Here is a 12,066-nt window from a genome sequence, read left to right on the forward strand (position 1 = left end):
AAAATATTTACTAAAGCATTTAAGGCACACTGAATTTTAAGAACATTTTGTTTAGATCTACTGCTTTTCAAATACTAAATTAGAGGTTTCTCTCCACTGCTGTTTTTATGTTATTAATTAAATCCAAATTACTCATTTTAATTAAGCTACATTTCATACTTTAAATTTTGAAAGAGTTACAATTTACCTGAACAACAAGGGCATAGTTTGTGGGGAATAAAGTAAAAGTGTTGTTAGCTCTTTTTAGTTTAAACTAGGCCTGCATTTAGTCTTGTACATAGTATAGCCCATAGGGCTAGCTTGCCTTTGCTATATTCACTGTCTTGTCATCATTATATTTAGCTGCTTTCATTATATTCAGCTGTAATGCAAGAAACCTACAGGCCTATATCCCATAAGACATTAGCTGAAGCATAAGTGTGGTTAAGTAGGCCAGAACCCTTGTGTAGTGAGTCGGCGTGGCTCCCCTCCGCCTCTGGCAGGGTAGAGCTGCTTCCATCCCCAGCGTGGGCGGAGCTACCGGGTCCGGGGCCCGCCCCTCCGAGGTCACGGCCCCGACCCGGAAGTATAAAAGCCCGCCACCAAAGCTCAGTAGGAGCCAGCCAGCCGAAGAGAGCAGACGTCCCGGGCCGAGCTCCCGCTTGGGAGACACCGGCAGACCGCGAACCGCCTGCTAACGCCCCACGCCGGTCCAGCCTCCCTCTCGCCAGGTACCCCAAGGAGGACTGGCCCAGCCTGCCCCAGACCCGTTACCCCGAGGAGGACTGGCCCAGCCTGCCCCGGACCCGTTACCCCGAGGAGGACTGGCCCAACCTGCCCCGGACCAGCGGCCCCGAGGAGGAGTCAAGTCTGCCCCGTGCCAGCTGTCCTGGGGAGGAACTACCGAACCAGCCCCCCCCGCCCCGCCACCGAGGAGCCGATGCTGGTGGACTGGCCTGAACCCAGCCCTGCCGCCGAGGTAAGCCCCGAGGGGAACAAGGAAGTAGCCCGGGGGTAGCCGACCCCGGTCAGGCTGCAGAGGCCGGTGAGCCCTAGACCCCTGTGAGAAGGGGTCCGGGGGGGAACGATCCCCCGCCGGGGACATGGATTTGACAAAGTTGTTCACGCTCCTGACGGAGAGCCAGGAGCGACAACAGGCGGCCCAGGTTCAGCAGCAGCAGCAGCAACGGGCCGCCCAACTGCAACACCAGCAGCAACTCCTCCAGCAGATGGGAACGCAGCAGCAGCAACTGGTCCAAGACCTGATGGCGAAAACCCAGGAATTCCAGCAGCAGTGTCTCCAGCAGCTGGCGACCGCGCTGCCCCGGCCTGCGGGGCTCCAGCCAGGAGACGCGGCCGAAGCCCCCCGTTCCACCCTGCCGGTGCGGCTGACTAAGATGGGGCCACAGGACGACCCGGAAGCCTTCTTAGTGACTTTCGAACGAGTCGCACTCGTTGCCAGGTGGGCGCCGGACCAGTGGGCCACCCTCCTCGCCCCGTATCTGACGGGTACAGCCCAAACCGTCTACCGGGGCCTGTCCACAGAGGAGGCGCGAGATTACGTCCGCATCAAGGCGGCGATACTAGACGCCTTAGACATTAGCCCCGAAACCTGCCGACAGCGGTTCCGGGCCCTGGCCTACACCCCGGGCGCCCGGCCTCGGTTGGTGGCCCAGGAACTGAGGGACCTGTGCCAACGATGGCTGCAACCAGAGCGGCGAACCCCCGAGGAGCTCGCCGAGCAAGTGCTATTGGAACAGTTCATCCATATCCTCCCCTCCCGGGGGAGGGCTTGGGTCCTCCGCCACCGACCTGCCACGGTAGCAGCGGCCGTCACCCTCATGGAGGACTTTATGGCGGCCGAAACCGCGGCGGGACCGAGTATACGGGGTCATCCTTCGGGGCTCGAGCGCCCCAACCCCGAGAGACGGACGAACCCCCGAGGCGAGGTACGGAATTTCCTGGGGAGTCAGGAGCCGCGGTACCGCCATCACGAGGGTGCGCCTCGGCCTGCTCCCATGGGACCTGAGAGCGGGACTGGCCGTGGCCCACGGAGTCCCCCTAAGAACCCCGTACGGGGCCCGGCCCGATCTGGACGGCCAGAAATCAGACCCTGCTTCTCCTGTGGGAAGCGGGGGCATCTCCAATGGGACTGCACAGAGATGGACTGCAGCTTTGGGCACGTGTGTGCCGGGGAGAACCGGGCTCGACCCCCGCAGGCTGCTAAAGTCACCGTACCCGTCACGGTGGGAGGTTTCCAAACCCGAGCCCTGGTTGACTCCGGCTGCGGACAAACCTTAGTCCGCCAAAACCTGGGGTTCCCCGAAGACCCCCAGCTGGGAAACATCCTCCTGCAGTGCATCCACGGGGATGTCCGCCCGTATGCCAGTGCCCGAGTTCCACTGACCGTGGACGGGGTCACGCGGACCATGGTGGTGGGCCTGGCCCCGCGGCTGGCCTACCCCGTGATTTTGGGGCGGGACTGGCCGGAATTCCCGAGCCTCTTAGCCACCCGGGGACAGGAGATGCCCGATATCACCCCGGCCTTGGAGGGAGATTGCCGTGAGTCTCCCCCGGAGGAGACTGACGAGGTGGAACCTCAGAGCCCGGAAAGGGAGGCGGAAGAGGCCCCACCAGAACCGGCCGACGTCCCTCAGGTCACTACTGATTTCTGCCGGGACCAGAGGGAAGATCCCACCCTGAGCAGGGCCTATGAACAGTTGGCCGCAGTGGACGACGCGCTGATTGATCCCGCCCGGGCCAAAACGTGGCCCCGGTTCAAACTACAATGGGATCGCCTCTATCGGGTCGACCATGATTCCCGTACCGGGCAAATCCAGAGACAACTGATGGTACCCCGCTGCCACCGTTGGGCGGTGATGAGGCTCGCCCACGATGTCCCCGCCGCCGGGCACCTGGGTCAAGAGAAGACCCTAGCACGGATCCTCTCCCGGTTCTTCTGGCCAGGAGTGCACCAAGACGTGCGGAACTACTGCACCTCCTGTCCCGAGTGCCAGCTGGCGGATCCCCCACGAACAGCCCCCGCCCCACTAGTCCCCATGCCCGTTATGGAGACCCCGTTTGAACGGGTGGCGATGGACTTGGTGGGACCTCTCCCGAGAAGCCGGGCCGGATTTTTATATATCCTGGTCATCGTGGACTACGCGACCCGTTTTCCGGAGGCCGTCCCACTCCGGAGTATTACGGCAAAAGCTATCGCCGACGAGCTCGTCAAAGTCTTTGCCCGCGTGGGCCTGCCCCGGGAGATCCTAACTGACCAAGGCACCAATTTTACTTCCCGGTTACTCCGACAGGTCTGCCGGCTTCTCGGTATTAAACAGCTGCGCACCTCGGTATACCACCCACAAACCGACGGCCTAGTCGAGCGGTTTAATCGTACCATGAAGGACATGCTGCGCAAGTTCTCCCCGGAGGACCTGCGCCGCTGGGACCAGCTGATCCCGCCATTACTCCTGGCCGTCCGTGAGGTACCCCAAACCTCCACCAAGTTCTCTCCATTCGAGCTGTTATACGGCCGTCGTCCGAGAGGACTCCTGGACCTCATGAGAGAGACCTGGGAGCAAACCCCGTCGCCTACGCAGGGCCTTCTCCAGTACGTCCTCCAACTACAGGGGCGCCTGGCACAAGCGGGGACGCTTGCGCGAGAGTACCTGAAGGCTGCACAGGAGGCTCAAGCTCAAACCTATAACCGGGCGGCCCAAGTCCGCGAGTTCCAGCCCGGCGACCAGGTTCTCCTTCTCCTACCCTCCAGTGAGTCCAAGCTACTGGCGCGGTGGCAGGGACCGTATGCGGTGGTCCGGAAAGTTGGGCCGGTCACCTACGAGATCAACCAGCCCGACCGCCGGAAAAAGCTCCAGAAATATCACGTTAACCTCTTGAAGCCCTGGAGGGAGCGGGAGGGCCTCCTGATTAATCCCTGTCCACCCGACCCTGAGTTGGGGCCCCGGGTTACGCCAGTCGAGAACGACGGCACCCCGCAGCTTGGGGAATCCTTGACTGCGGAGCAACTGAAACAGACGGAGTGCCTCCTGCAGGCGTTCCGCCGGACGTTCACCAACCAGCCGGGGTACACGACCCTCGTGTACCATAATATTCAAACGGAGCCGGGGGTAGTAGTCCGCGAGTCGACGAGACCTCTTCCCTACCGCATGCGCCAAGTCGTCGAGGAGGAAGTACAAGCGATGCTGAGGCTGGGAGTCATTGAAGCATCCCAGAGCGAGTGGCGCAGCCCAGTAGTCCTGGTTCCCAAACCGGATGGCAGCCAGCGCTTTTGCATCGACTTCCGCCGCGTCAACGCCATCTCGAAATTCGATGCCTACCCCATGCCCCGCGTCGATGAGCTGCTGGACCGGTTAGGCAAAGCCCGCTTCCTCACAACCCTGGATCTGTGTAAAGGGTATTGGCAGATTCCCCTTGACCCCACGTCGCAGGAAAAAACTGTGTTTGCCACCACCTCCGGCCTCTATCAGTTCACCCGGATGCCTTTCGGCCTCCACGGGGCCCCTGCGACGTTCCAGCGACTCATGGACCGCCTCCTGCTCCCCCACTGTGACTACGCGGCCGCCTACTTAGACGATGTAGTCATTTATAGTGACCGGTGGGAGAACCATCTGGAGCGGGTAGCGGCTGTCCTAAGATCCCTGCGAGCTGCCGGCTTAACTGCCAACCCAAAAAAATGCCGCATCGGGTGGCAGGAGACCACCTACTTGGGCTATACGATTGGGGGAGGACAAGTGAAGCCGCTTGTCGGGAAGGTGCAAGCCTTGGCCGCGTGCCCGCCACCCACGACGAAGCGACAGGTATGCCAATTTCTGGGTCTGGCAGGCTATTATCGGAGGTTTATCCCCAACTTTGCCTCCATTGCGGCCCCTTTGACAGAGCTGCTCACCAAAACCAGTCCCAGACGGGTGGAATGGACCCCGGAGTGTGACAGCGCCTTCCGGGCTGGGACGCAGTGGAGTGGGTGGGCCTGCGTCCCCCCCTGCCACCCCTACTTACGGGTGGCAGGCTTCCCCCTCACACAACGCTGAGGTAGGAACCTGGGCCCCTTTAACTACTTGTCTGCTCAACCCCTGCCCCAAACGGCTTGAGCTGTGACTGTTTGTGCCCCGCCCTGACCCAGGGGCCTGGGCTCCTAAACTGCTGTTTGCCCAGCCCCTGCTACAGAGGGCCTGGGCTCCTAGACTGCTGTTTGCCCAGCCCCTGCTACAGAGGGCCTGGGCTCCTAAACTGCTGTTTGCCCAGCCCCTGCTACAGAGGGCCTGGGCTCCTAAACTGCTGTGTGCCCAGCCCCTGCTACAGAGGGTCTGGGCTCCTGTACTGTTGTGTTTGCCCAGCCCCTGCTCCAGAGGGCCTGGGCTCCGGAACTACTGTTTGCCCAGCCCCTGCTCCAGAGGGCCTGGGCTCCTGTACTGTTGTGTTTATCCAGCCCCTGCTCCAGAGGGCCTGGACTCCGCAACTGTTGTTTTCCTCAGCCCTCACACCCGAGGGCCTGAGTCCTGAGCTAACCAGCTGTTGATTTCGTCTGCAGCGAGTCGGCGTGGCTCCCCTCCGCCTCCGGCAGGGTAGAGACCCAACTCACTCTACTACACCTTGGCATAGATTAACAATTACCTTTAGTTTTTGGTAACTAAGGGCGTGTCTTCACTAGCAATGTTATAGTTGCGGCACCTCCACGAGGGGAAAAAACCCCACCTCCACGAGGGGAGTAGCTACCAGTGCTGGTACACTGTCTACATTGCCACTTTACAGCGCTGAAACTTGCATCGCTCAGGGGTGTGTTTTTTCACACCCCGAGCGAGAAAGTTGCAGTTCTGTTAAGTGGCCATGTAGAAAAAGCCTAAGAAGAGCTGCTCAATAGTAGGAGTTAGAATATTCCAGTAAGTGCTACTGCAAGGAACATGGACATAATAACCGCAAATCCACTTAAACAAGGGGTGATGGATATGATCATGAGCTGAAATGGTAGTTACACGTATTAATATAGTAACATATAGAAGGACACCTCAACATTAATAGGATGAGGAAATGCAAATAAGGAAATGGGGAGAAATCCCTACTGAATACGCATTAGACATAGTGGTGTCAGCATCAGATTATAAAAGTTACATCCAAGCCTGTGGGCAGGAGGAGAGAGAGATGTAGCCCTTGGGAGGTGCCAGAATGATGGCCACTGATGATAAGGGGGAAGGTGATGTTGATGGTGATGAGGAAGATGACAGTTCACATTTCAGGTTGTCCTGCAAGGGATGGTGTGAGTAGACGGATGTTCAAATGTATGTTCTGTAGTCTCTCTATCTACCTTGATGGGGTAGAGTGTTTGTGACTTTGCTAAATGTATTAATAAATATAGAAGAGTTCCTACCGTGTGAGTGTTGCAACTGTGCACACTGGGGTTCACAACTATATAGTAATTTTCATAATACTGGGCCTGATCTTGAGACAAGGAACTGCCTACCATCAAAGTGACAATCAACATAATTAATACTAGTACTGTCGGCGAATTGCAGTTAACTCACACGATTAACTAAAAAACATTAATCACGATTAAAATAATAAATCGCAATTAATCGCAGTTTTAATTGCACTGTTAAACAATAGAATACCAACTGACAAGTATTAAATATTTTTGGATGTTTTACTACATTTTTAAATATACTGATTTCAATTACAACACAAAATACAAACTCGACAGTGCTCACTTTATATTATTATTTATTACAAATATTTGCACTGTAAAAATGGTGAACAAAAGAAATAGTATTTTTCAATTCACCTCATACAACTACTGTAGTGCAATCTCTTTATCGTGTAAGTGCAACTTACAAATGTAGATTTTTTTTATGACATAACTGTACTCAAAAACAAAATAATGTAAAACTTTAGAGCCTACAAGTCGACTCGGTCCTATTTCTTGTTCAGCCAATCGTTAAGACAAAGAAGATTGTTTACATTTACGGGAGATAATGCTGCCCTCTTCTTATTTACAAAGTCACCTGAAAGTGAGAACAGGTATTTGCATGGTACTTTTGTAGTCAGCATTGCACGGTATTTATGTGCCAGTTATGCTAAACATTCGTATGCTTCTTCATGCTTGTACCACCATTCCAGAGAACATGCTTCCATTCTGATGATGCTCATTAAAAAAATAATGCATTAATTAAATTTGTGACTGAACTCCTTGGGGGAGAATTGTATATCTCCGGCTCTATTTTACCCGCATTCTGCCATATATTTCATGTTATAGCAGTCTCGGATGATGACCCACCACATGTTCATTTTAAGAACACTTTCCCCGCAGATTTGACAAAATGCAAAGAAGGTACCAATGTGAGATTTCTAAAGATAGCTACATCACTCGACCCAAGGTTTACGCATCTGAAGTGCCTTCAAAAATCTGAGAGGGAGGAACTGTGGATCATGCTTTCAAAAGTCTTAAAAGAGCAACACTCCGATGCAGAAACTACAGGACCCAAGCCACCAAAAAAGAAAACCAACCTTTCTGCTGGTGGCATCTGACTCAGATAATGAAAATGAACATGTGTCAGTCCACACTGCTTTGGATGGTTATCGAGCAGAACCCGTTATCAGCATGTATACATGTCCTCTGGAATGGTGGTTGAAGCATGAAGGGACATATGAATCTTTAGTGCATCTGGCACATAAATATCTTGCATTGCCGGATACAACAGTGCCATGCGAATGCCTGTTCTCGCTTTCAGGTGATATTGTAAACAAGAATCGGGAAGCATTATCTCCTGCAAATGTAAACAAACTTGTTTGTCTGAGCAATTGGCTGAATAAGAAATAGGACAGAGTGGACTTGTAGGCTCTAAAGTTTTAATTGAAAAATACTATTTCTTTTGTTTTTTACAGTGCAAATATTTCTGATAAAAATAAATATAAAGTGAGCACCGTACACTTTGTATTCTGTGTGGTAAGTGAAATCACTATATTTGAAAATGTAGAAAATATCCCAAACTATTTAAATAAATGGTATTCGATTATTGTTTAACAGTGGGATTGCTCATGATTAATTTTTTTAATTGATTGACAGCCCTAATAAATACATAATCTATAGATCAGGTACAATGGGTTCATTAACCACGTTTACACTGTTAGATTTCCTTTACATTCATAAATACCAAGTCTAGAAGGGACCACTGTGATAATCTAGTCTGACCTCCTATGTAAACATCGTCAACATAATTCCTAGAGCAGATCTCTTAGGAAAATATCCAATCTTGATTTAAAAATTGCCGGTGATGGAGAATCCACCACAACCCTTGGTAATCTGTTGCAATGGCAAATTACTCATTGTTAAAAATGGATGCCTTATTTCCGGCCTGAATTTATCTAGCTTCAATTTCTAGCCATTGGATCATTTTATCCTTTTCTCTGGTATGCTGAAGAGCCAATTGTCAACTATTTGTTCCCCATGTAGGTACTCATACACTGTAAGTTACCGGGGGGGGGGGGGGTGTGAATGCTGAAAAACAAGTATAAATGTGTGTGTGCCTTAGCTATAAAACTAGCTTGAGTGTATGCTTATAGCAGTTTATCTATACAAGATGGCTTGAATGTATGCTTCATTGTCTTGGGAAGGAGGAGGGATGGGTGGATGTTGGTGTTGTGTGTTGAAGGGAATTAGCAGCATCCTTATCTCAAAAGTAATCAACTGTTTTACATAAAATAAATTATTGGAGAGATCCTATCTCCTAGAACTGGAAGGGACCTTGAAAAGTCCAGCCCCCTGCCTTCACTAGCAGAACCAAGTACTGATTTTGCCCCAGATTCCTAAGTGGCCCCCTCAAGGACTGAACTCACAACCCTGGGTTTAGCAGGCCAATGCTCAAACCAAAATAGTTCGAACTAAATCGTCATTTTGTCTACAGTCGGGTGTATTAACCCATTTTACATTGTTAGATTTCTTTTAAGTTAGGCTGTATAAAATAATGCTGAAAAACAAGTATGAACATGTGCATGTGTGTGGGTGACTTATCTATATAACAATATAGAACTATTTTGAAAGTATCCTTAGAATGGTTTATCTATAAAATAGTATACAATTTGGCTTGAATGTATCCTTAATTGCTTTAGGAAATAGAGCAGGGTGGGGTGCGGAGGCTTGCGTGGTGCTGTGTATGTTTGTGTGTTGTATGTTTTGCTGAAATCTTTTAAGTTTATCTGTCCTTCAAAAACTTTACTAAAATTAGGAGCCTCTAATACAATTTAAGCCAATAGGTGTTAATTTCCAATAAATACAAAAGGCTGTGAAGAACTACATGACTTTAAGTAGGAATAAAGGAAATTGTTCTAAAGATTAGGTACATCTTTCTTTGGGCTCTATCTGCCAGTTTTTAAAGACAAATGCTAAAGGAATAATGTAGAAAAAGGAAATTTATTCCTGGTGCAAAATTAAAAACAAGACTAATTGCTAAATGTTCATAGGTTTTGTAAAAAGTTTGACAAAGAAATCTACATGCATGCTCCTTTTGGAGGGTGGGTCATATTTCTTCAAATAAAAGCTAAAACACAAGGAAAAGAAGGGGTTAAGGTGGCAGCATGTGCCAGCATTCTTATTTCTGTCCTTTCAACAGTTAGAAAACCTTTCAGATTTGTAATAAATAATAGAGAAATAAAATAATTAAAAATAAAAGATCTGCTGCCTTTGCATTCTTAGGGATAATGAGAAAACCACATTTCAAGTTAAACAGGAATTGCTGCAATGAAACCAGGGGAGAATGTGTGGTAATTTTAAGGCAGATATTGGGAAATATTTGGGTGTAGCTCAGTGTTTACAATCCCTTCCTTAAGCACAAAGAGAGTCACACCCCTATTGGAGGTGTTGAAACTGGCGATGAGTCAAGAAATTGCCAGACCAGCCTTTATTCCAAATTTGACCAGACAACCAATTACCATAATTAATATGGGTCGGGGAGTTATTTGTTTTTTGCTTTTCTGGTGTCCACAGAGCACTAGACACATAATGATATTTAAAGTACTCTTTCTCTTACTACTGACAATATTACATTGTTTTATTTTGTTTTGTTCCTTTCTTCCCTGCTCTCCCCTCACAAGCCTGACAATGGTAAACTCCACATTATACAAATCACATGACTGTGTGAGTATATAATATCAGATGTCTGAGTGTTCTTGGTCACATTTGCTCTAGATTTTGCTTGTCAGAGTTTCCAAACATCCTAAGAAGTTATTTGCCACTATGATTGCTGGAGGCTTAACCGAGACCAAGCCCGCGACTCCAGAAATCCAAGAGATTGCTGACCAGGTGAGTTGCATCCAATGAAAGATGCAAAACAGAAACTAGTTGATTAGAAGCATGTAGTATGTGGCATGGAAAAATTGCTTAAGAAGTGACTGCACTGACTCCAGTCCAGGAAATTCTTAGATTTGTATCTGCTAAGGCCAGAAGGGACCATCTAGTTTGACATCCTGTATAGCACAGGCATAGAACTTTTCAATCTTTTAATCCATTTAATGTGGCCATGTTAATTTTGTATCGTAATGGTTTTTTAATTAAAATGTCATGCGATATCAAGTGTTATACAGAAGTCTAGGTCTATTACATCAATGCTATTACCTTTATCAACCAAATTTATCATCTCATAAAAAAAAAAGATATCAAGTTATTATGACAGGATCTATTTTCCATAAAGCCTCATTGATTGGCATTAAGTATATTATCCTCCTTTAATTCTTTATTAATCGAGTCCCATATAAGCTGCTCCAATATCTTGCCCAAGATCGAAATAACCTTCTAGGAGTCCAGGAGCTAGTTGGATCCCTGGAAAATCTTGGATTTTGAGATTTTAAGATAGTAGAAATTAGCTACATTGTCAGTATTTTCCTGTGATTTATAACTTTGGCCTTTCTGACGATGATTTAGGGCCCCTTGAAGGTTATTGGGGCTGGGGTAGGGGTGAGGGGGAAATGTCCTGGGCCTGCCTGGCTCTTCACCTCTTTGTGCTTCAATTTCCTCAGCTGTAAAATGGAGGGGTGGGTGGGAGTGGGGAATGACACTTCCCTTCCTCACATGGGGACTGTTTAATTCATATTTGTAAGGCACATTGAGATTCTTCCAGGAAAGGCACTATAGAACTACAGAATATTACTGCTGTTGTGTGTATGCTCACTGTAGAAACGTAACAGATGGTCTCTGTTCAAAAAATCTTAGAATCCAAGTTTAAATGTGCATCTAGAATGTGTCAGAAATGAGGCCACAATACTTAGTTTTCAGTGGACACAAATATGGTGCAAAAGGTGAATCTTCAAGTTAGATTCTGCTTTCATTCACACAGGGGTCAATTGAGGTTTTTAAATTTACTCCCCTGTTAAGTGATAGCAGAATATAGCCTGTGGAGGGCAGATATGTACGATACCTGAACTACATTTAGGAAAGTGTCATGTACTTGGAATTATTTAAAGCAGCAGTTCTCAACCAGGGGTCTGGGGCCCCCTGTGGGGCTGCAAGCAGGTTTCAGGGGGTCTGCCTAAATAAACCAGAGAGCAGGGCCGGCATTAGACTTGCTGGGGCCCAGGGCAGAAAGCCAAAGCCCAAGCCCTGCCACCCGGGGCTGAAGCCGAAGCCTGAGCACCTTAGCTTTGCAGGGCTCCTGCGGCCTGAGGTCCCAGACAATTGGCCTGGTTGCCACCTCCTACCGCCGGCCCTGGCTCTTAATCTGCTGGAACTGCAGAAAAACAGTTGTGGCACCCGTGGGCTGTGGAATTTTTATAGCATGTTGGGAGGGGTCCTCAGAAAGAAAAAGGTTGAGAACCCCTCATTTAAAGCACTCACCTGTTCAGTGATCTTTAAAAAATGTAAACAAAATGATTCATTGCTCTTTATTTTCAAAAAGGTGAAACTTCTGTCTTGTGCTTAGATCTGTGTGCCTTGGAGAGGTAGATTTTGACTAGTATCTGGCATTTGTGAGTCAACTTGGAACTCCGTGGTATTGTTTAGCAACAAAGAGCATCTGACTACCAGACGGCTGACTAGAAGAGTCGTGGTGGCTCTCACCCCACCCTTCATGCACCTCTTTTTGGAAG

This window comes from Emys orbicularis, chromosome 1, assembly GCF_028017835.1.
Source record: "Emys orbicularis isolate rEmyOrb1 chromosome 1, rEmyOrb1.hap1, whole genome shotgun sequence".
Classification (NCBI taxonomy): Eukaryota; Metazoa; Chordata; order Testudines; family Emydidae; genus Emys; species Emys orbicularis.